Genomic DNA, 27276 nt, shown 5'->3' with positions numbered 1-27276 from the left:
GGTCTTATCTCAACCTGTGGGAGTTGCATTCTTTTTGATTCTCCTCTCCGTCCCTCTGGGAGTAGGGGGAGGGCAAGAAGAGGCGGGGAGTGAGTGAATGAGCTTTGTAGTTGGGTTTAAACCACAACAGTTACATACATTAATTAAAAGATATTATGGTATGACTCGAATAGATTTTCAGTAAAAGCTATTTTGAATGGGCTCTTCAGTGTACTAATAAGTGGAGTTGCTAATTTTGTCACATAAGAAATACACTGAAGGAGATACTTTCTGACTGCTTCTAGTTCTCCTTCTAGGTTTTGTGTACCAGGAATCATATCATTTGGCATTGCATGGCACAAAGGCACTGAAGGGCAGAGTTTAACCACTAACAAGCATGTTATACTTGGACCTTCTGCCTCCACGCATGAAATTCCATTGCTGTTTACCACTAGCACTAGGCATCTGGATGCAGTGGAGCAGCTGCTAATATACAGAGCCTCCTGAACAAGCCAGCCTGTCTAAAGGACAAACCTAACACACCAGCACAGATATGCATGCTCCATGATGCTGAAAGGAAGGGGAAAAAAATCCTAAAAATTGGGGGAACACTGCCATAACGACTGCCATTAAGTGTATTATGTGTTGATCTTTCCTACAATTTTCTGTGTTGCCTTTTACGAGGTGTATCAATTCACGTCTTTCATGCATTATAAACCTGATTAATCCACAACAATTTCTACTAATATTTCACCAGAAAGAAAAAACTATTAGATAAGATTTTTTTTTCACAGAAAATTGCAAATGCCTGTATTAGTTCTGATTACAGCATAAACTTTCAGGCTCAGTGTTTGAAGAAATAAGGAACCACAGTACTCTTTGCTGTAAGAAAACAGTAACAACAAAAAAACCCTAAACCAAAAAAAAAAACCCATCAAAATCCAAACCAAACTAGTTACTAGTACTTAGAAACTACAATTTGTTTTGTTGTCATTTATAGGAGGAATGCATATATGCTTGTCTATGGAAAACAAAACCTGGTTTACTTTTATTGAATAACTAGGGTTTGGGCTATTCCTAATGATCTGTTAGTGATTGCATCACAGAGTTACAGAATTGCAGGCAGCACTAGGATACCTTTGCATGAATTCTGCTTGCCTTTTTCCCCAAAAGACCTTTGCAAATCTTGTTCTTAAACCCCCCCAATGATGAGGATTCTCTCTTTCTTTGGCAAACTACCCTGTGCTTAATTAAGCACCCGGAGCCATAGAAACAGCAGATTACACTTAGATTGTCATTTCTGACTGGTTCCTTTGATCAGTGGTATGATAGAATGAAGATCACTACAAAGAACGTGATCTCAGAAATTCAGTTAATCAGTTCCCTTCTCTCCTAAGAAATCAAACTCCTATCTTCAAACTGAGAAGTTTTGCTATTACAGATTTTAGTTTGGAAAACAAACTGTGAACAAGCTGTAAATATGCGCAAATTTCTAAATAGCAGTTATCTGACAGGTATTTAAGGAATTCAAGAACATACATCAAGGGAATCTAAAATTAAATGAACTCAAAAGTATAAGTATTTGCTCAAGCTCAGAAGTATGCACTGATTTAAAAAACCTGAACAGCTCACTCAAATTATTCCTCAAATTTCCGTTCAAGGAAGAGAATTGGAGATTATATTTGCACACAGTTCTAGATAGAAATGTATCTGCCATTTCAACCATACTTTTTTGATCAGCGTCTCTGTACCATATTCTCGATTCCTATTAGAAATACGCTGAAATTAGGAAGTGGTCAAAATATTGGTCAGTTGAAACACTAAATTCAAGTGTTGATGGAAAAATCATAAGAAAAGCTGTCTAGATTCCGAGGAAGTTAAGATTTCTCTCCCTAGCAATTAGAAAGCTTTACTGACAACTTGCCTGAGATGAAGCACATATTGAACAGTTTCAGTATTTACTTAGAAAATTATGCAAGTTTTCAAATAAGCAAATATTTCCCTTGCTCCATTTCAGTTTCAGTAGCTGTGATATGCTCTCCAGCAATATTCTTTTTAAAAGTGAGTGAGATCAGACTCTTGAACTCATCATATTGCCTCTAGAAGCAATCACAGGTGCGCACTGAGATCACGAGAAAGAAGGAAGAGAGAAAAAATTGGGGAAAGGAAATTATTTTGGTCAGACAAAATGTTATTATTTGGGTTTGCTTACAATAGAAGTAGAATATTTAATTTTTACTTTGTAACTTCCCCAAAGCACTGTGCCTTGAATGATTAAAGAAAGAGAAAAGTTAATCAGCATCTTATTAGTACAGCATTTGATGGCAGTTGCAGTTTGGGACCTTATACTTTTTGGGGGGTTCACGTTCTAGCGCTTTATCAACTCACAACGCAGTGCATATTCCTCTCTAAACAAACTGCAAAGTGCTTTATAGAGGCCAAAGGATAACATAGGTACATTGTAAGACCTGAATTTCTCAATTGAAAATAGAAAAAAATTTGAAATGTCAGCATTTCTATATTTTGGAATTTAAAGATCAATGGAAAACCCGTGTTCTATTTTGCTTTATCGTGTTCTTAATAGCATTGACTTCACCTGCATAGAAACCTCAATTCAGACAAAAATATTATGAGAATTCTGATGAATTCTGGTTTCTGTGGTTATTAAAAAAAAAAAAACCGTAAGATTCTTAGCTCTGTCAGCAACTATGATGGTTTATGAATACAAGGTTGATAATAACATTAATTTATTATAATTAACTACAACTGCAGCACAATATTTCTTTTTGGAGTTTCTGTGTTTCTTTACAGAGTTTGTGGCATAAAATAAGGGTAATTATATCTACTTCCTTTGTAAAGTGATTTGTGATCTACTGATGAAGTTAAGAAAGAGATAAGTATATTATTACTAAATCATTCAGCTCAGTATATTAGTAATGCAATTATCTTTTCATAAGCAAGGAAAAGAGTGGTTTCTTTGCCCATGAACTGAATTCACGACATGATTTCAACTGCTGCATCTCACCATTTAACTGTTCAAGTCTCTAATCTATGGTGTATTTAAGAATTCAGGTATTTTTAGTGTTACAGTATCTTATAGATATTATGAGACTAATAAAGCCAAAAATAAAATTCCATCTATATTGCCACTCTAGATATAGAAGAAAATTTCAGTAGCTCTTGACCGAACTAGAAGCCTATTTTCAAAATGTATTTGCAGAAAAATCTTATTCCAGGTACATTGAAGACAATGCAAAAGAGGTTTACCTAGCTTAAATTTAAGACTCCCAATTCCTAGACTGAAAGCTGGAGCCTCCAGTAAGGCTGCTTGATGATCCTCTGGCACCACTGACTTGATAACTGTTTTGTGTCAAATACTTAAGCACAGACCAGTTATCTTGAGTGACCGTCAGGGTCTGATGGGTATGAGCTCTGTGGCCACCATAGCCTCATCATCAGGGTTAGAGAAAGGTATCAATGGTTTCCTTGTTTGTGTCATGGGAGTGTGTCATAGGAGTGAATTCAGCTTGGACAGTCTGTTCTCATCACCTATTACTGTAAAAACAAGCAAGAGCAACAACTCTTTTGTTCTGCACAGCCTGAGTTTTGCACTGCCAGTGACAAACCCTGGTTAGGATCAACAATCTGAACCATACAGCAGCCTTTCCAGTCACCTCCACTCAAACGTGAGCTGGTCTAGGACTGCCTGCACTGACGGAAATAGTCTTAGTGTTTCAGTCATAGTCCATGTTGCTTTTAGGCCAACTTGCCTGCACATAGTGTGCACCAAAGAGTACAGTCCCTGTATTTGGAAATCCACCCTCAAATATTCAGAGAATCTACGGTCATTCCTGATCAGATCTGAAGTAACCGGGAGAATAGTCAGGACCCCATATGCTCAAAACCCAAATTCTACATTAACATATTAATGACATTGGAGGGTTTTTTATCATACCACAAAGACGTTTCAGCTAACTCAGATGCAGAAACCATCAACTTTCCTAAAACTTGTTTCTTTTAAGGGTTCATTTACTACCACTTGGTAGATATGATGCCTGCAGGCCTACCTGCAATGATTCCTCCTTGTTCTGCATGTTTTGTGGAGTTGGAGAGTAAACCATAAATCAAGTAAATCAAGAAGAAAAGGTGTATTTATTGGTACAGCTTAATTTCATGTTCTAACCTTCACTGTCCCATGATAGACCTCCTAAACACTGAAATGACGTCTAATCTATCCAGTCAATAGCAGAAAAGTAATTCCTACAGCTATCTGTGATTTAAATAAGCCAGTAAGCTATGACTTTGTTTGCTGCAGCAATGGGCACAACTAGCAGTAGCCATTGATGTTTCAGCATAAGGTCAACTTCAGCATTAACAGCACAAGACTTTAAAAGAACAAATTACTTCGGATTACAGTTTCAAATGATTTATTTAAAGTTCTGATGCCTTTCAAAATGGTGTTAGTTATTAAAACATGATTTACATTCTGTCCCATAACAGCCAAAAAGGGTAGTAATAGTACACCAGATTTAATACTATATTTATCAGTTTTCTCCAGCAGAGTAAAAGAGAAAAGAAAGATGGCTAATCACAATTTACATCCAGTTTTTAGTGTTTGGGCATAAGATTTAAAAATGTACTGGGTATTAACAGTGTCTTCACATACTTCATGACAATTTCCTGACACAAGTTGACCACAAATCATTTTAAGGCACAGACATTTCTTTAATGGAAAACTGACAAGGGCAAGTTAAATCTCTAAAGGAGCAGGGAGTTTGAAAATGGAATTTTAACTGCACTGTAAGCAATAAAATAACCTTCAGATTACAGGTACTGAACTCTACAAGCCATGGGACAAATTAAATAAGAGTGCTTCTTTGATTCTTCGTCAGTCAAAATTAGTTTCCTCAAAAAATGAAAGGGGAATGTAAAATTTAGGGGTTTTCCCCCCTCTATAGATAGAAATTATACCTGAGCTTTTTTGTTCTTTGCAGATGAAGGATAAAGAGAATTATTCAGTGACATTTCCTGGTTTCGGAGAATACTTTCTAGGAAGTGTTTAATACTAATAGTATATCACTAACATAGCTCCTTCACAAAAGCCTTTGGAATTTTGTCAGGTATTCTTCTGAAAATAACCAAGTCTCACAAATCCCCTTAAAACAGCAGCAAGTAATCCACTGTCCCTAGAAAATGGTACATTCCCTTATCTTGCAAGGCATCGTTCACTGTGAAGAACGTTTCTAAATCACCTATGTTCTTTGTGGATACCAAGCCAAAAGATCTCTTTATCATTACAGCAACAGCTAAAAGCAGTGCAATTAGTGCATCAGCTGCAAAGAAAAGCACATCCTCAGGAAGAAAGGGGATGTGTGTGGTTGGTTTGGGGTAATTTCTGCTTACAGTTTATCTGAAGACTGTACCTTGGTGAAGTTTTCCTTCTTTGCCTTCTGCGTCTAAGGAATGTTCTTGAGATAGACGAGGACAAGAAGAAAGTACCAGCAGGTTTGCTAGATCTCCTTTACAAGTCAATAACAGATATTCATACATTCATTTCTATCTGCGACCAATGGTCTCTCCACACCAGGAGCTAAAATAGCTGTTTAGGGAGAGCTGTGAAGCAAGAACAAGCGGGATGTTTGCTCTTGAAGAAGCACCATATCTCAGCCATAAGCCCATAAAGGCTTTGTCCTTCTTGATCCTGACCTTCTTCACAGCTGCCCTTGGCTACATCCAAAGTTCACTGAAGGGTCAAAACCTTAAATGCCATCTGGAAGAGTGAATGCATTTTTGCAGGTATTTAGTGTATGTGATCAACAATTAAATGAAATAAATATGGTCAAAAGTCATTCTCACCTTCTACATATGCATTTTAAAATAGCTCTGTAGAATACTTATTACTATCTTTCTATAAAAAGACCACCAGGATTATATTTTCTAGCTTTTCCTAGAGAAACCATCTGCAGATCTGACAAACACAATGTAATAAAAAGTAATAATAATAATAATAAAAAAAAAAGAGCAGTGCTTGTAAGGATGAATTTCAGACCTTTGGATGCCTTTTATCATCATGAATTTTTCATTTTGTTTTCTTCCAGATTTACATGTCTGATATTAAATAAGCAAAGTTTTAAAACTTGTCTTAGACAAGTAACATATTGAGAAACTTTAATATCTAGCTCAGTAAGGTTTTCTGCACATAAATCTTTGAGCCATGCTAAAATTAGGGAGTTTTAACAAACGTAACAAAATAAAACAGTACTCTAAAATTTCTAGTTTTTATGGGTTATGACATCTGTATAAGACTTTCTCCCAGTTGATTTTAAGGGTTTTTTTTAATTACTCTTTCAGGTTAGAAAACTAACAGTTCTAATAACTCTTGTGGCTACCACACTGATATAAGGTACTCACTAGGCTGAAATCCATACAGCTTTTGCATTGCTTACATATCTAAGTCACTAAGTGGGGTTAAATCCCCACTTCCAAGTGAACAGACATGCTATATTTCTGTGCAGTAGTTCTATCAAGTCTGAGACATACCAATAAGAAGATTAATTTCTACACATTCACAGTTCTCAGATACCCAATTCCTCTGTATCTTCAGAGTACTCTGCACGATGAGGAGGAACACCCAAAATTCCTTCTCCTGTGCTTGCTAGGCAGAAACAGCTACAGGTTTAACAAACTGGGTACGTCAAATTCTCTGAGGCTGGATTCTTATGTCTCTGTCAAAGCAAACATTTCTGCTCTCAGGGACTATAGTGTCTTCTAAAGGAAAGCTGTTGCTAGAGGGTCAGGCTCAGCTGTGACTATAGCTATTACACAGGTACTAGACCTCCATAGGGAAAAATCCTGTAGGTCTGAGAGAGAATAGCCCAGTTCACCTAAGTTAAGTGCCAGTGAGTATTAAACATTAACTGGCAGTTTTTTTCCTCTCAGGTCTTTGTATGTATACACTTTTAACCACACAGGGCTACCACTTACATGATCAAAAATATACATCACAGTAGATAACTCACAGCATAAACAGGTTGCATAGGATACATACAGTTTCATTTCATTGCTTTCATGTGCAAGGAGTTTACAAATCACCATGCTAATTGGAAGCAGTAAACATTGTAGTTAGTAAAAGAAAACCTCTCTTTTTCCAATCTGCATTCAGTTCTTAAATACTAATTACAAATCAGCATTCCGCTTAATAGAATTGTCATACTCTTTTATTCAGAGGCACTTAATATATTTTAAAATATTCACAATTGGAACAGAATTCCCAGAAAACCCAGCAGTAATATGAGCATATTGTTGTCTTAATGATGTCTTATAAACTAACTTAAAGTACTGTAGAATCCATGATTCCCAAGTCACCTTAAGACAGCATTTGATATTGAAAACATCAAGAATGCACTAGCTATATGTTAAATGACTGCTCATTCTTCACCTGAAGAATGAGTATTTCTGGGTGTAGAAAACAATTCCGATTTTTTTTTTTTTTTTTTTTTTTTTTTTTTGCTATGCTGGTTATGAAGTACACAAATATCTTAGCCGGAGCTGTGAAAAAACAGCAGAGACTTAGCTACTTGGTCACATTCCTGGCACTCGAAAATCAGAGACTGATTCTCTCACCATTATAACATCTTCCTAAAATACTTATAACATCTTCCTAAAATACTTATAACCTTCTATCTTAGCAACACTGACCCTGCTCATATCCATATCTAGTACTTTTGCTGATTTTTCTCTATGGTTTTCATACTATTTCACCCCTTAATTACCTGCCTAAATTAAATAATACAAGGATTTAGAGCCATGTGACTATCACTGACCCTGAGACACTTGAAAATTTATTGTAGTAATTATTTCTCATATTTTATCACTGCAAAGTGTCTCAGTGAAGTAAGGATGTAGATAAAATGTTACATTGTCCTTAAATACTGTTTAAACATAACGGAGAGGTGTAATTTTGTCCTGATATTACCTGGCAGAGAATGGCTCCTTTTTGCTATGCATTAGTACAACAAAGCATTCACATTGACAAGCCTGAAGGGCATGAACTATGCCAATGAAGAAATCATTGCTATCATCGCTGTTATTATGTACTGCAACAGTAGTAAATAAGCTCGCATTAACAAATAAGCTCATTTGATTATTTTCTGCATGGCACCTATAGCAGATAAAATTGTATTCTTAAACATTAGGTTGTAAAATGCATTTAACTACATTCCATAGGTCTAAAGACTCCAAAGCTAGAAGCATAATCATACAAAGCTTGTTCAATCTCCCATATAACATAGCCTACAGTTTTCACTGTTTAAAATCCACTGCCGAATTGATGTCTTTCTCTAAAGAGCTTGGAGCTAAGTGTGATAAAACAGGGACATGCCTGAAGTGGGACCTTGCTGTTTCTGAAGGAAGCATTCTTGGAAAATATAACGGTTTCAGAGACCAGTACAGCCTTCCTGGAAGATCAGAATTCATCTAAGAACTAAAGACCAGCCTAAGAAAATTTTCATTTTTGTTAGTACGCTATTTTTGAGGACAGGTGAGAAAAAATTACTACTCTTAACTTTAATAGGACTGCTTCCATCAAGTTCTGCATGAAAAAGTGTTGCCATAGATCTTCTGGGGACTGTTATTCCCATAATGGAAAAGTAAGATAAGAGTTAGGAAAACCTTTACTAAACCAGGAAAGAGGACATTTACCACGACAGCAAGAAACTTCCTTTTAGTGTAACAGTTTGACATATGTGCTGTGTAATATAAAAGTGGTATTTCAAGATATTAAACAAATCAGTTGTTCTCCTGCTATTAACATATATAATAATGATGTCAGAGATGGCATCAGCAACCACAATAAGAAAAAATGTAGGGGGTGGCTTTTTGTTTTCTTCTCAGTTTTACTAGGTGGTCTTTAATTTGTGACTTGAAAATAAAGAAGAGATGACGAACACAACTAGCTTTCCAATATAAAAAAATATGCTTTTTATCACTATGATGTATATCACTACCGAAAAAAATTCTACAGATCAACACTATATTCACTGATGCAGATGTGATTATATGAAGTATGCAGTATTAATTGGGGATGAGTCAAAAATACCGGAAACATCACTCATGCGAGAGTTAAATTTGTATCAGGAAAGCTTTAATTCAGTATCAGCAAGAAACTATATTCTGCAGTGAAATAGGCCTAGTATCAGTGAGGTATATAAAACTTCAGGAAACAATCCAGTGCTTGCAGACATCTGACCTAAATAATCAAGTTCACTTACCCATAGCCTTTATTCAACAAATGCTATCATGCCAATCCTAATAGCACATCCTTGGGAATCAAGCTTTTAGTCACCCAACTAAGATAACTACTGGAAATGATATACATGAACTTTATTTTTAACATTCCTGGAAAGAATATAATTTGTTTGCCTCTCTATGAAAAAGTAAAAATCTGAAGTCACAAATCCACCAGTTACAAAGCAGATAACTGCAAGAAATATTTCCACAATCTAAAGATACCCATTGCCAAAGATACTAACATCAAGCACACAGTTTGACCCCTGGAGGCTACAGAATAAAAGTCAGTCTATTGTGCACTTAAATTCAAAGAGAAATAACTGTTGCATTTTCCAAAAGCAGTTGTCTCCCAGCTCCCCAAAGAAAAATCTTGAAATCCCTCAACAACTCTTATGCTTAAATGAATAAATAAACCAAGGAAGCAACTAGTTTGATTGAAGATTACAAAACCAGCACAGAAGAAGACAAATTGCAGTCAAAGAATTAACATCCTGTTGCATGTAGAAAGGAAATAGCCATAGGTTTACAAAATGAAGAGGAATTATGCAAATAAGATCATGAATATCAGATACACTGCACACTGAAAGTCACATGAAATGAGAAAAAGGCCAAAGAATGTGTATGCTGATGAAATGCTTATCTTCCACCTCTTCAAGTAAAAGCTAAGATATAAAGCTGCAAGAAGTTTTACTATCCAGAAGATGGATTAAAGTCATACCACTTGAACATTGCAAACCTGAAAATGCCGATTTTATTTCCATCAAAATCAGCAGAGATTTAAATTTTCATCATTCTTGTTTTCATTTAACTAAAGCTTTATACCTAAGCACATCTAGAAATACTTCAGCCTTTACAGGGTTGGGCAGCTAGACTCAAACAGAACTAACTCTTATTCTTTGGTTCTATGAATAGTTTTATTTCATAGAAAGCAATGAGTGCAAAGCAGCCTATATGTTAGAATATTTTAGAAAGTGTTGATTCTGTGAAAAAGGATTAAAGAGGGGGGTTTGGCTGTGGTTGGTTTTTTTTATTTATTTATTTTTTTAACAAGAATGTATAGTGTATTAAATTCGGTGGGGGTAAGGGTGGTTCAAGAGGGTGTAGCACTAAAATCCTAGCAATTAAGAAGTTCAAAATGATACACAAAAAAGAAAGGGGAAAACAGATGGGGAAAGTGTGTTTCATGATAAAGAACATGATAATGAACATGTTAACATTACCAGATTATTAAAACTTTTGGTATAATATTTTATAAGTATCATAAATCAAGCAGTGAAAACAAGAAAAACAAGAATGATAATAAAATCAAGAGGATGCTAAATGTCAATTTATGCATGCAGTCAAGAATAGGAAAGCAATTTAGCATATCAAAGAAATTGATGTACAAGACTAAAGTTAACAAAATTATTTTTTTAAATCAGGGAAAACCAGAAAAACATCAGGTGCTTGAAGGCAAGAATAATAATAAAATTTCAGTAAAATACAGAACGAAATACCGAGAGAAGCTGAAATATTTTCAGAGAAGCTAAGACGTTTTTAAGGTGATGAAACTGTCAACTCCATTTTTTGAAAAGCACATTTTTTTAACAACCCATATCTTATTTTTCAGAGAAGCAGAGAAAGCAGGTGGAAGGTGAGATGAATAAGAGAAAACTATCTAAATTCCAGTCAAGCACTTGATATAGCAAGAACAATTCTCTTTGGGTCCAACCTCTTTGGTACTACTCTGGTGATTTTAAAAGCTATAAAAGAGGCAGATATGGCCTAAAGCACACCTCAGACATAAAGATAGTGAACTAATAAAATGTTGTTTGTTGTTCTGGCTTAAAGAATCAGAGTGGTAAGCTTATTTTGTCCCTAAGTTAGAGGCAGGCAGTCCACTAGTATTACTGAGTATGGGCTGCAAAAATGTCACGTAACACGCTAATTTACATAATTTTCTAATCTTACCAATAATTTCCAGCTGCTATACGCATTTCTGCTAAAATATAATGAAATCTTATTCTTAAAAATAAACTTAATTTGCTTTAGAAATGCATACTACTAGGTCAAATATAAATATTACCAGGCAACCAATAATTAAAAATATGAGCTAGATACCTTAATGCTCATAATATTCAGGGAAGAGTTCTAGTGAGGTTTTACTTTAACAGGTGGGAACATTTTTGGTAAGTGTGAAGAAAACCCAGGAAGTCAATGAATTCTAGTGGCAAGTTTATCACCAAAGGAAGTAATTTGACCTAGAAAGACTGGAAATGTAAGCAGAAAATAAACAGAGCTGGAACATGGCACGTAGAGAGTGTTATCTGGACAGCAGCCACAGCAAAGTAAGGAGGAAGTGATAAAACATACTTTTAAACCCACAGTTAGTAATGTAACATGGAAGCAAAAAATCAGACTAGTGTTCATACAGATGTCAGGAAGACATGAATGCAGTGTAATCTTTTGTAAAAGGCTTTCAGAGTAACATATTTGAAATACTTTTATTTATGATTTCTCAGCCATTTCCTCTCATCAGAAAAAAAAAAGGAATAAACTATTCTGAAAATTCGATTTACTTTAAGTCTTCAGCTGTGTTTTGACAGTTCAACAGCAAATATAGGTGGGGGAACAAAGTAGACACGCACATAGGAGAGCGGAGAATTATAAGCCAAGAGAAAAAAATAAAGAGAAATAGAATTACAAGAAAAAGGTGAAATAAGATGAAAAGTAAAACTTAAGTTGAATGACACAAGAACCTGCAAGCTACAAGATGCATTGTATTTCTTTTGGCAACTAGATAAATGAAAGCCTGTATCAGCACAAACAAAAATGGTCCAGCTCAAATTTCACTTAATTTTGCAACTTAAATTTGGGGCGGAAGTAGTTTCAGTAGTCTTCAGAACTCTGGTAAACGCATATCAGAAAGGTTGTTCCATTGGCTGAGGGTCTTGTCCAACACAACTTAACAATTGTTTTTCTGGCTCATTTCAGACATTTCTGCCTGCCCCTTTCCAAGAATTTACAGTACTGCGTGGCATAAAACTTAGTACCTAAGTTTTAGGTGCATAGCTAAGGTGGATAGCTGTAGAAACACTGTATCAAACTACGGTTATGCATGAAAACTGTATTGAAGCCTTCATCATTGAGGCTTAATGGTTTAATCATTTGGATCTCTTGGTTGATCTGCTATGGAGGTGGGTATCACGACAGCAGAAAGGTAGCTTCACTGAATGAGAACACTCAGAGTCTACATTTTAACAGAAGAGATTTTGATAAATTTTAAGTGCCATGACAGGTATTTACTGAGCTGATGATTGGACCTTAGCTGAGATTTTGGAATAAAGAGCAAATAAAAAGTCAAGAGAAAACAGTTTCAAAATTAATGGAGTGGGAAAAAAAAATGCAGTGAAAAAATCTCTCTGGACAGTTCTTTTGTCTTCTTAGATCTTTGAATAAGAATTCAAGGAGCTTTGGTGTATCAGGATCCTACTGAATGAGCAATGCATAGACATCAATCACTTGCCAACCACTCTGGAAAAGACCAAGCATAAAAACCTAAGTAAATAAAAGACTTTAAATAACATTTGCCAGATTTGCTCTGGGTATTGAGTTGTTGATCAGCAATACGAATCCTATATAGTAAGCTGGGCTTATGGCTGCACTTCCGATTTCAATTATTTCTTCTCCTGAGTAGCAGCACATTCAGTTCAATAATATTTTGTATCTGCTGAAATGACGTAGCAAAAAATATTTGTTATGCCAGACTACTCCACATTTCTGCTGTTCCCTAACTGGCTGGAAGCCAGGAAAGAAGAAGATGGGAGTAATAACACCTATAACTAGCATAGTTTATTTTCTTTCTGGAAACGGTCACAGCATATTTGTAGATGGTTTATGTTGTAATAGAAGTTCTTCTGAGAGTATTTTAATAGTTTTACGTACCATTGAATGAGACAAGTTTTGCTATTCAGGCAGTATTCAAAGCCTAGGTAGGTTTTTAAGATATTAATTATACTACTGAAAATGTCAGAGAGATGAGTTTAAAGCACATAATTTTGTCAAATACTTAGATATAAAGCATGCTGAAAGTATCCACTAATCTTAATGCAGAATGCAAATTCAGTTGGGAAAAATTACTTTATTAGGAATAAATTTGAGCATTAGGGATGCTGAATTACAAGACAGAATACTACAAAGCAGCTGCCATAAAGTTGTCATGACAGGGGAATTTATGCTCAGCAAGTAGTAGCTCATTTTCTCACCACTTTTCAAAAAGGCTTATATAAGGGGCAAACATTATTTAACTGTTTACTAAGCATGATTTTAACAAGCATCTACTTCTGAAGTTATGAGCAGTACAATAAATTTATGCTCTTCATCATCCATACTGAAATAAATCTCCATCACTAAAACTTTGGACAAATACAATTAAAAACATCTGCCATCATATTTTCCACATGCATTTCAAGTGCACTGACTGTTACAGCATTTCTCTTAGAAGGATGCACAGGAAAAGTATTGCCTTTACAGCGCTCATTAGCTAACTAAAGATGTAGACAAGCAACCAGGGGGATTTTCAGAGTGTTCAAGTATCTTTAGGCAAGTAATTAGCTCTGAGAATCTTGCCTAAGAATTTACTTACTCTTACTTATTTTATTCCACTGGGTCAACTAGCTTCATCTACATCTCAAATTAATTTCTAGCCTTCTTTTCCTCCCTATGATTTTTTACCCTCCAGTTTTGTACATAGATTTCCCCAGTAAAGACCAAAACAAATGCCACATATGTAGAATAATTCATTTCAGGGTTCTTCATTCATGTCCCAAATGATATTTTCCAAAACAACAGTATTTATAACAAGTGAAACTGCCAGGAGCATACAAACTGTCATCTTTAAATGGTTTGTTTTTTTTATTACTTTCTGTATAGAAATTCAACTCTTCTGCAAGAAAAGTAGCATTTTATCAATCTGAAAAATAGCCAGCTATTAGCACCCTTATTCTCATGGGGTAGTGCCTTAGAGAACCTTCCCTCTTGTTTAAGCATTCAATAGCAGAGTGCTCTAAGAATCCTAGGGATGTGACTCATACACACTGCAACACAGAAGAATCAGTCTCATTTTTAGAGCTATCCTTGATTTCAGCTGAGAAAACTCTGGTATTAGGGCCAAAACATATACAAGGCTTCCCTTTTCAAGTGGGTCCTTGTAAAAGTTGGTCCCTTGCATTGCATTTAAGCTGACAACCTAGGCATTTATGCCATGCTTTACTTCTTAGAGTTTAATTATGTTACTCACTCCCCCACTCCCTAAACCTGGATTTTCTTGCCTGAACTGTAATTTCTCTGCTGCAACTTCAGCAGCTTCTTTTTCTAAACTTCTATCCAAAAGATCTATAATAACCTGTAATAAAATTTGTCTTGAGTTGCTTTTGAAAAACCTGTTGAATGGGTTTGAGCAGTAGTATAAAGAACCACACCACACGTACATGATTGATAGCTCTCCTTTGTTGCTCTTACACATGAAACTTGGCATAAAACTTACTGGCCAGCTGAGCAAGCCACACCAAATAAAGGCACTTGAGCATTTCAGTGACATGTTACATCATTAACAAATTGTATGTCCTGGGGAAGAAATAGGACTGCTCAGAAAATTCCTCCACCTTTCCAGCTTTACAGGAACCCAACAATGCAAACTCTAATTTCTAGAGTAAAAATAGAACATTTCCACTTCTTTCTGAGATTTGTGGCTAATTTTTGTATTTTCATATTACTCTACAGCTTGTAACACAGAAATCAAGTGTCAAAGCATGTCATTGCAGCCCAAGAAGATTTGGAAGATTAAGTGTTTCAATCAGAATTAGTTAGCAGTTTCTAATAGTTTTTAAATACTATGAAATTTATGATAACTTCCTATTCTATGATATTACATTATCATGTGTCAGTAGCAAGAATAGCAGCATGGGTTTTGACTAGCTCTCTTTAGAAAATTTATTTCTGTACTCCTGTACTACATGGAGCTACTGATAAGAATACAATCTTTGTAATACATATTTTGCAATAAATCCCACATTGGAATGTGCAAAACCATTTAATTCTGAATTATGATTTTTAAAAAGCCCTTAGTGCAAACAGAGGAAGAAAAAATTCCCTAAGGAGTTTGTAGTAATTTTTTATGCATTTTATTGATAGAGCAGCAGCACAATATAACTGACAGTTTCTGAGAGATGCATTTCCTTTCTCACCCCTCCCCCCCATAGTCTTCCATGCACCACTCTGTTTCTAATTCCATATGGAAAATAAGATTATTCAAAGAAATCTGTGATCATCTGTTACTATAGACCTTTACAATGCACAGTGGCATCATCTGAAATTTGATAAAACCATAGAGAGGTAACCAACGGGGTACTGTTGTCACAGATGCCAAAGAACCACCCCTGTTTCAGTACTAAAGACTGTAGAGAGACTTCAAGTATCCTGCAATGTTTAAGACAAAAAGGCTTAGAAATTTGGATATCATCAGAAAAATAAAAAAATGTAAATGTGCTAAAAACTATATATATATATATAAAAAACCTCTGTAGAAAGAGAAACTGGTAGAAAAGGAGTCAGAAGGATTCCTCTCTACATGCTTTAAAAGCAAGAACTTGTATCTTTTTCATATTCCATAACTTCAACAAACACAACGTGTAGCTTTTCAGTTTCTTGAGTGTTACGTTAAATGCAGACACTGGAAATTTGGGCAAAAGTAAAAACTGGGAAAAAAAACCTCAATTATGTATCTGGCAAAGACACTGTTCCTGATAGTGTAGGCAGAACTGTAAGAAAAGTATCAGGCAGAACTAACAATGAAATGAGCACAGGGGTTTCATATAGCTCTGCTCTTTCTACTCAGGTAAATCTCTTGTGAGCCCTGTAATTGCCACTATCATGTTATCTAGTAAAACTGACCTTGTGATTAACATCAAGTTACAGTCTCATGAAATTAATTTCTTTCACATAAAATATGGTTTATATAAGTTGAATATTTCAGCCATTTTGGGAAAGCTATTTAGATTTTTCAAGTGAAAGGCCATTTTCTACTCAAAGCAAAAAAAAAAAAAAAAAAAAGAGTGAGAAAGAATTGTGTCTGTTAGTAACAAACAACAGCAATCATCATTATTGTTCAACAGATGCTAACAAGTGCAAAACCAAAATGGGACTTCGAAGCAAGGCTCAGGGGGCTTGCAGCACCTGTTCTGCTATGGTGATGAGCTCTTTGCTTTCCACTCACGCTGCCAGTAAATATTAAGCTGTGACACAGACCAGATCAAATGTAATCAGAGAGAGAATGTTTGCTTGCTGAATTTGCAAATATTCTATGGCTGCTGTTCAACTGCCTGTTAAAATTTCAGACACCAAAACCTGAGGTTTTGCAAACAAAAAAATGTGTTACCCACACAACCTGAGACTGCAGCTGCATCAGGAAATCCATTTACTAAAGGTGTTACTGCAAGTAATTCTGACTAATAATATAATGTCACTAGAATTTAGACTGGTTCTAAGGGGAAGAGTAATTCTGACTAATAATATAATGTCACTAGAATTTAGACTGGTTCTCATTTATTGAGCATTTATTGATTATTTATCAATATCAATCAATTTATCAATATTAATTTATTGATTAAATAAATCTCATTTATTGATTAACAATATAAACCCCTTTGCCAGACTTTTATAAATCCTATTCAAAATATACATTGCCCAACATAGTTCTATTGTACCATATCAGTCACCTTACATCTAAAACACCAAGTGTACCTCTGGATATGAAATTTCAGAGAAAAAACACCCAGAATTATGACATAGTTCTGTGTCTTGGACAAGAACCGTCTTATAAAATTACAACTAAAATATAAAAAATTACTACTCCCACTAATATAAATAAGATCTTACACTAATGTTACTTAAGTATCAAAACATGGAATATGAAGATGTCAAGTCTTAAAAAACAATGATAATTCACATCTTGATACCTCTTAACTGTTTTCTCACTGTTTAAGAGTCATTTCCTGTGTACAGAAAAAAGAAAAAAAAAAGCAAATTACATTTCTTTCAGTTTAAACTGAAACTTAAACTTCCTCTAGATATATCCCAAAGTATATATCTACTTTTTCTAAATGACATCCTGAGGGTATTTTCATAAACTTATATTTAAAAGGAAGGGATGACAACAGGCTCACTGGGGAGAAAGTAGAAGTGGAGAAAACAGCACAAGTAGAAATGGGGAAAAATGGCAGGGGAGGCAAAGGATGTGCAAATTCTATTTTCTCATTCTTGCTCTGCATTCAGCCTACCTCCATTTCTTACTCAGTGAGAATAAAACCTGCAGACTCTTGAAGCAGAGTGAAATTCTATGCCTTCGTACTCACGGATGGGTTAGATTCTTTTCTGTCTAAAATAAAGATCAGCAGTGCTGGACACAAACTATCTTAGTGTAGACAGGAAAGATACAGATTTGATTAAGAAAGAGCTTACTAGTACCAGACTACTATTTACCAGGGTTTACTAGTACCAGTTTTATACAGGACAGTACAGACCCTTTGCTAGCATAGATCAGCGGAGATTTTCTAATTTTATTTCCCAGATTAAAGAAGCTGAAGTAGAAAGTAAAAATAGCTAGAAAACTGTCTTCAGAAGACTCAAATAATAGCATTTAATCAGAATTCATAACAAGAACAAAGAAAAAAATGTTTCAGTGAAAGAGCTAGCTGCAAAAGGAATGGATTTGCATCACAAAACACCCTCTAACAAAGTGAGAAAAGTGAGATTGGTATGCGTGGCATGGTGTACAATAACCAGTCCCATGCCTACTTGCAAGGAAGTTCAGCTTGCTGTTAAACCCCTTTTGCTCTAGTTTTACTTATTGGTCAGAAGAAGACATGATACTGCTTATAACTGTGTTCAGTGTTATGTCAGAAAGCAAAACAAGACTTCTTTTTACCTCTGCCTCACATGTGATAAAGGAATTATCTAAAAAAAGGTGCCTTTCCTATGGTGATAAGACTGCTACATAAAAACAGAAGTCTGGCTTCTACCTCATATAGATGGCTCTGGATCACTCATCTGCACAATCAGCACACTGTGAAAAGACAAATTTGCACCAAAACCACAGAGAGCTCACTAATGAAAGAACACATGGACAAGCAGCACACATTTCAAAATGAGTATTATTCAGCTTGAAAATTCACTTTAGTATGTTGCAGCAAGTAAATACTGTTCATTAAGTCATTTCTGCTGTTCTGCCACTCAAAACAGACCTTCTCCATCTCTTGCATAAGCCTCATGATGTACATAACATCTCATTTTTCAGAGCATAGTTGTTATGTGTCAGTACTGTTTCAAAAATTAATAAAACTAGTAGAAATTAGGCTGAGAAATATGTCTCCAGACTCTCCCTAGAGCTACTTTTTCAGATATTCTGAGAATTAGGGCAGATTCTTATTAACTCATGCATTCACCAAAGACCATGGGTCTTGTAGAAAGATCTACTCAGTAAGAATGGGATTTAGACCCAAACAAGCTGGTTGTATTCATAACCCAAATGCCAAAACCAGTTTTAAAGTACAGAACTTTTATCTATTGATAAATAGCACAGTTTGGGTTGTGCCTGCATAACAGCTTGTACAACACACTACCGTATCTGAACAGCTGCTTCCACCATGCTGCCTAGTCACATGTGAATGCACTGTAAGATTTTAGAGAGATATTTTCAGCATTGGATGCAGTGCCCGAAGGCCATGGCATACAGTAACATATTGCCAGCATTCACGAAAACTACAGCTCTTAGGAAAATATTAAGTCATCAAGATTAAGTTACAGTGGGCGGCCTTGAAAACTCAGTGCTTTTATTCTGTAATGCTTGCAAAAATGATATTATGTGAATATTACACATGGATATTACACAAAGAGGAGAAGTCAATCATTTACTCCACACAGGACAGGTACACTTGGAAACAGCAAAGGGGAGCACAATAGCTCTATACAAAAACTAGTTCAGTCATTTAAAAGTAATTTTTAGTTTTTATAAAGATTGAAAAGTTTTGCAGTGACTATAACCATTACTTGGTCCAGCTAGAGTTTAATTTTGGCTTTAATGCAAGCACTCCCTTATCCTATAGAAAAATTCAAGATTATCAATCTATAGGAAAAAGGCTGCAAGCTCCAATGACTGAAGGTAATTTTATGCAATTTACAAGATTTATGGAGAGAAACAGTTGTCTAATTCTACAGGAGAAGGAAGACAGAACCACAAGGTTTTATTTTGCAAATACCTTCTAAAGATTTGAGCTGAGGTTTTGCTTTATCACTGGAATTTTCTTGCATTTAGTAACAGTGGAAATAAAATTATTATTTAGAAGCAAACATCTGGCTTTGAAGATGGGTACTGAAATAAAAGTGCGTTTTTCTAATGCTTTGCATCTCTTGTGCCTAAAGAACATTTGCAGGATTTCAAGAGCTGGAGACATCCCTTGTGCATCTTTCCAAATAATGTAAATCTTCCCTATCTCATTTATTGCACTTCTCTATTATTGTGGTACAGCTGTTTAAAGAACAGTTTCTAGCTGATTTTCACAGCAGGTAGTTAGACAGCAGTCATCTATGAGTCACCCAGTTGTGAGTCTTCTTGGGGCTCCACCACCAGCCAATAAGAAACCAATAAAAGGATGTCTCAAACCCTATGGTGACAGTCAGCTGCTGTTTGTTTCTGAATTAAGGAATCCCATTCCTTAAGATGGAAAGCAGTGCAAAAAAGACTTTCTTTTTTGAAAGGAAACATAAACAAGATGAAACAGGATGAGAGTGGTGAGACACTGGAACAGGTTGCCCAGTGAAGTTGTGGCTGACCCATCCTTGGAAGTGTTTTAGGCTAGACTGCGTAGGGTTTTGAACAATCTTGTCTAGTAGATGTCTCTGCCTGTGGCAGGGGGGTTGGAACTAGATGTTCTCTAAGGCCCCTTCCAATCCAAACCATGCTATGATTCTGTAATTCTATGAAACTCTTCATTAGGGTAAAATTTAGTTTTGAGAATACCCTTTGTTTTATAGGTTTGAGAAATAATGTTCTCAGATCCAGATAAGTTTCACAGATTGTGACAAAAATATGTATTATTCACTTATATACTAGGATTCAGAGACAGTGCAAGATTTCTCAATAGCATAGCCCATGTACAGATTTTGCTATGTTGAGGATTTTGCTGTCGTCTCCATAGCAAAAAAAAAAAATAACCACCCCTGGGGTTTTACAGTAGTAACAGAGTAGGTATCAAGAGAACAAGGATTTGCAGATTTTTAAAGTTATGAGTTACAAAAGAGAAATTTTGCTACTGCTACCCTCAAATTCAGGTAAAGGGAAAAGTGCAAAGAATATGCATCATCTGCCAAGGAATTTGAATGAATGGCCTTAGTGCGTTAAGCAGGACCGCATTTGGAAAAATGAGAAGTGGGAATTATCTGTTCGCAACAGCTGCCATTGCAACATTTTTCCACTTGATTCATTAACTTCATATTTGTGAATGTCACTTGAACAGAGGGATCTGCTGTTGAGATGGCTCTTGGACTCACAATTTCTGCCATACACTTCAGCCTCTAAGCACTCTGAAAGTGAGAGCATTACCTCTGCTCTAGAGATAATCAGCATAGTTCCAAATCAGAAATGCTTTACAAACTTCACTAAAGAAATGTCTAAATTCAGCTGTTGCATTGCAATAATGAATGGACTTGAGAACCTCCTACTGAAAGAAAGAAACATATGGCTGTATATCTGAGTTCTCTTTTTCTTTTGTTTTTCTTTTAGGTGTATCTGTCACATTATATTTTGGATTTGCTTTACGAAATACTGAATGTGGAACAGATAGGCTGCATCTTCTCTGGTCATAGTCTGTATAAGGATTACTTACCTTAAAGATCAGATGTCTTATAGACTACTTAATAAACTTTGATATTTCACTATTAAAATTACACAGAAAAGAGAAGGAAACAAAGCACCATCAATCTTTTTTGTCAGAAAATTGCATGAGAAAGATTTAAAATTAACTGTGTTTTGAAGAGTATCATGTCAGAGTGCTCTCCGAATGCATAATTTATGAGATATGCAGCTGTTTTCATTTAGCTTGAAACAAGGCAAAACCAGCTTTGCTAAGAGAACAGAAAGGGCCTTATATTCTACAGCCTCAGTTCTTCAGCAAAATTAGTAGGGTGGTAATCCACTGTCTAACTACTTCTGTTAGTGAAATGAGTTACCAATTTTGAAGTATTTGGTTATTTTTCTACGGAAATCTTATCCTGAAGTATGAAAAAGTCACTATTTGTGGTAGATATAGTAGACATAATTACTTCTAAAAAATCAGGTTTAGGTATCTGTTTAACACAGTTCTGACTTATTTATCTTATGAAGCAAAAACTAATACACATTACTAAAATGCAAATCCAGACGTAGCAAGGGATAAATTATTAGGCAAGGATAGTGAGCAAAACAATTGTTACATTAACAGACACTGGTCTGATTTGAATGCCATTTGTAAATTTGCAACTTACGTGTGACTATGAGAACACATAGAACATTTAAGGATAAATACGTTAGCCTTTAAATGTCTCCAACTACAGAGCATAGATAACACCACAAAGATGTTTTCTCTGACCTGGAGAGACCTGGTAATGCAGACTCCTTTGATGAGCCCATTGCAGAAGTATCGCAGCACGTGGCCTGGTCCTCATTTCTGCTGGCTACACCTGGAGACAAGATATGAGCCACTGTGGGCCTTTGGTCTGACTAATGTTGACCTTTTCACATACTAACACTTCTGTACTTGTGAAGATTAGAGAAGTGTCTGGGAGCAGCACAAGATGTGCACACATCATCAGATGGAGACATGTTCAAACACTGGGTGTTTCACCATCCAGTTAATCTTCAGTAGTAACAGTTAATTAATTAATTAATCTCCAGTTAATCCCTTTCGTCTTTTATTATTATAGTTTTCTTTTTTCCCAATCTGTTATCTTAGAAGATTAAAAAAGACCCCAAATCTAATCTTATTCTTAAATACATAATGTTAAAGTAGGACTGTCCCAACATGATTTCACCATCCACCCCTCAGTGTTCCCAGAAGCTTTTGTAAGAGTTATTTTTAGTTAATTCATTGCCATGTATTCTTATCCATTTGGATGACAAACATTAACATAAATAAGGAACACTACAAATTCATGATTTATTATACGCCACATGAGAAAATTAGAAATTTACTTGTTTCTTTGCTTGAAGTCTCTAACAAGTGGATTCACATTGATATTTCAACAACTGAAAGAAATAATGGAGGACATTAATCCCTAAGCCTACTGAAAATCAAGGCCACGATGCCAAGTTCACTGAATTGCTTAACAGCACCTACAAAGAGTTACACTGGGGGTTGGAAGATGATGGAAAAGGCTTAGTTGAAAAAAATAAAAAATAAAAAATTAAGAGCAACAAATCCAAACCAAACCAATAAATCCCCAAACACAAAGCAGTTGAGTAACCTCAGAAGATGAAACTATACTATCAGTTTTAAGCTACCTGCTCTGAACCAGGCTGCTAACCTTGGCTTGCACTCTTTGCATCAGTTCAAGGGCAAGCTTCAGTCTGCAGCACAGAAAAACTTAGACATCTAGTGCCCTCAGCCTACTCCAGCTTTCTGAGTGTATCACAGCAGGTTTTACAGCTTTACACGTACCTTTTACTCCCATCTCCCCAGTACACCCCTATGGGTATGCCCATCTGCCTCTGGAAAGATGCAGAACAGCTCTCCTGTTAATACAGCTCAACACTTACTCATGGCAGGGGGACAGGGAGGTAACAGCTGATGACTCTCACAGACCAGGACCACAATTACATGTGAGACATTAATAAGAAGACTGTGGACAAGCAGCAGGGACAGTTGCTTGCACAAGCTAGTTTTACACAAGCTGACACACCTTCATGGTACAAGTTTCAAAGCCTGATGCCTGCATCATGCTTTGACACAGAGAGAAGCCAGGTTTCCAAGGCAGCTCCACTCCCATGCCAGCATTACCAGGAGCTACACAACACATTTGAGGCAGTTAGTAACAGAGCCTCTAGCTATCCATGGCTTTCTACGATCAGGGCTGGTCTCTGCACTGTATGTCAGACCACCGTTCATCTCTCCCTCCTGTGAAAAACATGCATGGAAAAACTGAGCGGATCATGTCTACTGCAGCTCAGGAAACAACTTTTGGTGAAAACCTTGTCAGAGGAAAAAAGAAAAAAAGGCAGAGAGCACTCAGGCCAGGCTTTGTGACTCACGAGAAGGATGCAGACACCAGTGCAGGTGTCTCCAGAATCACTTCATGTATCTTGCCATTTTGCATCCAAACACAGGGAAAATGACAGGTTGAAACAAAATCTTTGCAGTCAGCCATTTACAAAGGTATACCTTACAAACACAGCTTCTAAAGTACGGCAAAAATCAGCTTCCGACTAGCCTTGCCCTGAACAGAGTTAAAGCCTGCTCTACATAAAATAAGTGGATTAAAGAGAGTTTGAGATTCAGGTGATAACTGCAATGCATCAATTGAGAGGCAAAGGAGGAAATCTAAACAGAAAGAAGTGATATAAATGGATGGAATTAGAGCGACTTGTTAGTGACGCCGAATACAATTCACAAAGCCAGGCAGAGAAACATTTGAATTCTAGCACATGATAAATGGTTACTGTGTAGGTGTAGAAAATAAAAAGAACTCAAATACATGAAGAATTCACAAATTTTTAACCCTTCAGAATCCAGCAAGATGACCTTACATAAAAGTTGAGACTCCACAAGAATTTTAAGTCATGGTTCTTAAATTCCTTGAGAAACTTTAGAATCTCTAAAGATATTTTTAATCTTCTGAAGCGTTTTGTGTTTTTATAATCATGCATTAGAAAGAATCAGTGGAGACCTTAATGCAGAACACTTAAAGCATACAAGGGCTAAATTCAAAACTGTTTAGGTTTTTTGTTTGTTCATGGGGCTTTTTTGTCATGGGTTTTTTTTTTTCCCTCTCTCTGTTTAGAAGGTAATCACTTCAATGTCACAAAGTAACCTTCTGTCTTTGTGATTCACCCTCCTTCTCAAGATTCTCTTTTGGAAGATGCCAAGTTATCACCCCTACTAGAAATGCAGGTGGTTCCTACTGTTTGAACCTTGTATTGCAGAGCATACAGAGAACTGTAATTTTTGTTACTAGTTGAAGTGGACAGACTTGCAGTTGAAGCAGTTTCCTAGTTAAGAGAGCCAGGGCAGTTCACCTCCTTTCTTTGCCTGCAGCAGCAGGAGCACATTGCAGGCAGGAACCTGCTGTTCTGAGCCTGCTGTGACACCTGGCAGGAAGCTGCCAGAAGCAGTCATTACCTCACAGTGTATATCAAGTTCACAACTTCCAGAAAATTCTGCAGCTTGTATGAGGATAGTTTTACAACACATATCAAGCCCACATGGGATAAGTAAATTAAGGGAAGAGAATGAGGCCACTAGATGTTCACAGCAACCATTGCATAGCATGAGATCTTGTTTTATGGAGCAACATTGAGATGAAGTGGTGTAATTAGATGTTTATGCCTACTCTCTTGACAGTATTCCTAAAAAAATATTTGCCATACATAGCTTTAAATCATAAACTCATAACTGGGTGTTTACACAGAGAAACACAAAATAACTTTTAGCTACATAATGATTATGTATTACAAAAGTACATATTGATCCCACACACAATTTTACCATGTGCTCAGTGTGACTTCTGCTAAGGACTTTAGTAGAAGTCCTCTCATCAATCAAATCAGAAGTTCAGTGATGCGTATGTCACAGGGAGATAAGAGTACTGGTTGTTTATTACAGACTGCAAATAGTTTTTATGTAGTACTACTCACATCAATGGGATAAATACAATAAGTTTTTAAAAGTCAAAACTAATCTGCATGGAAGTTCATAATTGTGACTGTATTCACTGATACAAATAAAATTATATTGGTGAAATCACGGGGTAAAGACACTGGCAGAAAATGTGAGTGTATATGTACATCTAAATAGACACACATACATACAGACTATGCATGTATATATTTTATATATAGTGTATATACATATGTGCATGTATGCATCTTTAGAGCTTATTATCTCTAATTTTACACAGAAATTCAGCCAAATCAGAGGTGATGTATTTTGCTTTTTTATTTCATATTCTGAGCAATTTTAATTTAGATTCCATTTAAATATTTTATTGAATCTGTTCTAATTCTAGAAGACTGTTCCTGAAAGCTGACATGAGCAAGCAGCATCAGCAGATAAAAAGCTTTATTTTCTCAAAAATAAAAGTAATTAATAATAAGCAATTAAATTTAAAAAAATAAAAGGTAAATATTGCATCTTTTCACTAGGTGTTATCAACTGGTTAAAGCGAAACAGAACTTGTTTCTTCGCACATCTCCAGACTGGGGTGGGGGGAAACCAACACCAAAGAGATTACCTGGCTCACAATTAGTATACGCTATGGAGTTACAAAGGTTTAGCTACCTTTTTATCCAGCTCTGACATGTGGGGAAAAAAAAAGCATGTTGTACTCCACTTCTGAGCTAGTAGGTAGCCACTTGAAGATATTTGATCTTGGCATTCAGTGTTCAGCCTCCAATATATGTTTCTAGTTTTGCCTTAAGTAATTTTGTTAAACCAAGAATCTCTAGTAAAATACAACTAATAGCCAGCTCCTCTATTATTAATAAGGATGAAGTTTGTTTAAATATTCCTTAAAAATCAATGGCAGTCAGCTAGAGTGGGCCAAAAATTTAAAATTCCATTTCAATTTGAGTTTAAATTTTTTTGTCTTGAATGTAGGCAAATCACCTTACATTTGGAAAGGGAAAAATCTAAAAGGTTCATTTTGAAGAATGTGGATCAAACTGTTGTATGAAAACAACCAATGTTAATGCTGATGTCACATTTTAGGCTGAGGAAGTTGGGGCTGTTCAGCCTGGAGAAGAGAAGGCTGCGTGGAGACCTCATAGCAGCCTTCCAGTACCTGAAGGGGGCCTATAGGGATGCTGGGGAGGGACTCTTCGTCAGGGACTGTAGTGACAGGACGAGGGGTAATGGATTAAAACTTAAACAGGGGAAGTTTAGATTGGATATAAGGAGGAAATTCTTGCCTGTTAGGGTGGTGAGACACTGGAATCGGTTGCCCAGGGAGGTTGTGAGTGCTCCATCCCTGGCAGTGTTCAAGGCCAGGTTGGATGAAGCCTTGTGTGGGATGGTTTAGTGAGAGGTGTCCCTGCCCATGGCAGGGGGGTTGGAACTAGATGATCTAGAGGTCCTTTCCAACCCTAACTATTCTATGATTCTATATAATACTGTAATTTCAACATAACTGTCTGTTACAAGGCAATTTTCTTGGCATTCAACAGGAAGCATCAAAGTGAAAAAAAAAAATTCTTACCTTCACTTCAACATTTATTGTACAGTGAAGGACAAAGATAGGAAGCAGAATCTGCAAACTCTGATCAGCACAGTTTGGCAAGTTGTGAATGTTCCATCCCTGGTGGTGTTCAAGGCCAGGTTGGACGGGGTCTTGGGTGAGATGGTTTAGTATGAGGTGCTCCTGCCCATGGCAGGGGGGTTGGAACTACATGATCTTAAAGTCCTTTCCAACCCTAACTATTCTATGATTCTGTGAAACACAAAATATATAACACACTGTGGGGAAAAAAAGTATGGGAAAAAAGAAGCTGATGATTTAGACTTTCTAATAGCTTACATGCAAGTAAATTTTCAGTTCAAAAAGTTTAAATCAATGTTATTTTGCTAGCTTAGGCTTCCTTACAGGTTTGACATCATTAATTCCAAGTAGCTAATGTGACCTCATATGAATGTGATAAAGCTCAAAGGTAGATACAGTGACTACCACCTAACCATTTCCAGCATAGCAGTGTTTGCCAAAGTAAAAGTAAAGGTGTTTCCCCTGGGGGAA

At 36.1% G+C, this 27276-nt stretch overlaps 1 long non-coding RNA gene across 3 annotated transcripts in view; it reads right to left on the bottom strand.

The window, feature by feature from the left end:
• Positions 1 to 4389: 4389 nt before the first annotated feature.
• LOC136010535 (uncharacterized) overlaps positions 4390 to 27276 on the bottom strand; it is a 69210-nt gene continuing 46323 nt past the window's right edge. For 2 of the 3 annotated variants that reach the window (XR_010610909.1, XR_010610913.1), the window contains 2 exons: positions 21927 to 22017; positions 4390 to 5749 (listed from right to left, as the gene is read on the bottom strand). This is a non-coding gene — a long non-coding RNA (uncharacterized LOC136010535). Of the gene's footprint in view, positions 5750 to 16972; positions 17298 to 21926; positions 22018 to 27276 lie in introns of those variants that run through there. The other variant, XR_010610910.1, reaches the window with a different exon arrangement.

This window comes from Lathamus discolor, chromosome 3 (assembly GCF_037157495.1).
Source record: "Lathamus discolor isolate bLatDis1 chromosome 3, bLatDis1.hap1, whole genome shotgun sequence".
Taxonomy (NCBI): Eukaryota; Metazoa; Chordata; class Aves; order Psittaciformes; family Psittacidae; genus Lathamus; species Lathamus discolor.
Note: the sequence above shows the minus strand (reverse complement) of the source record. Positions and strands in the feature narration are given on the sequence as shown.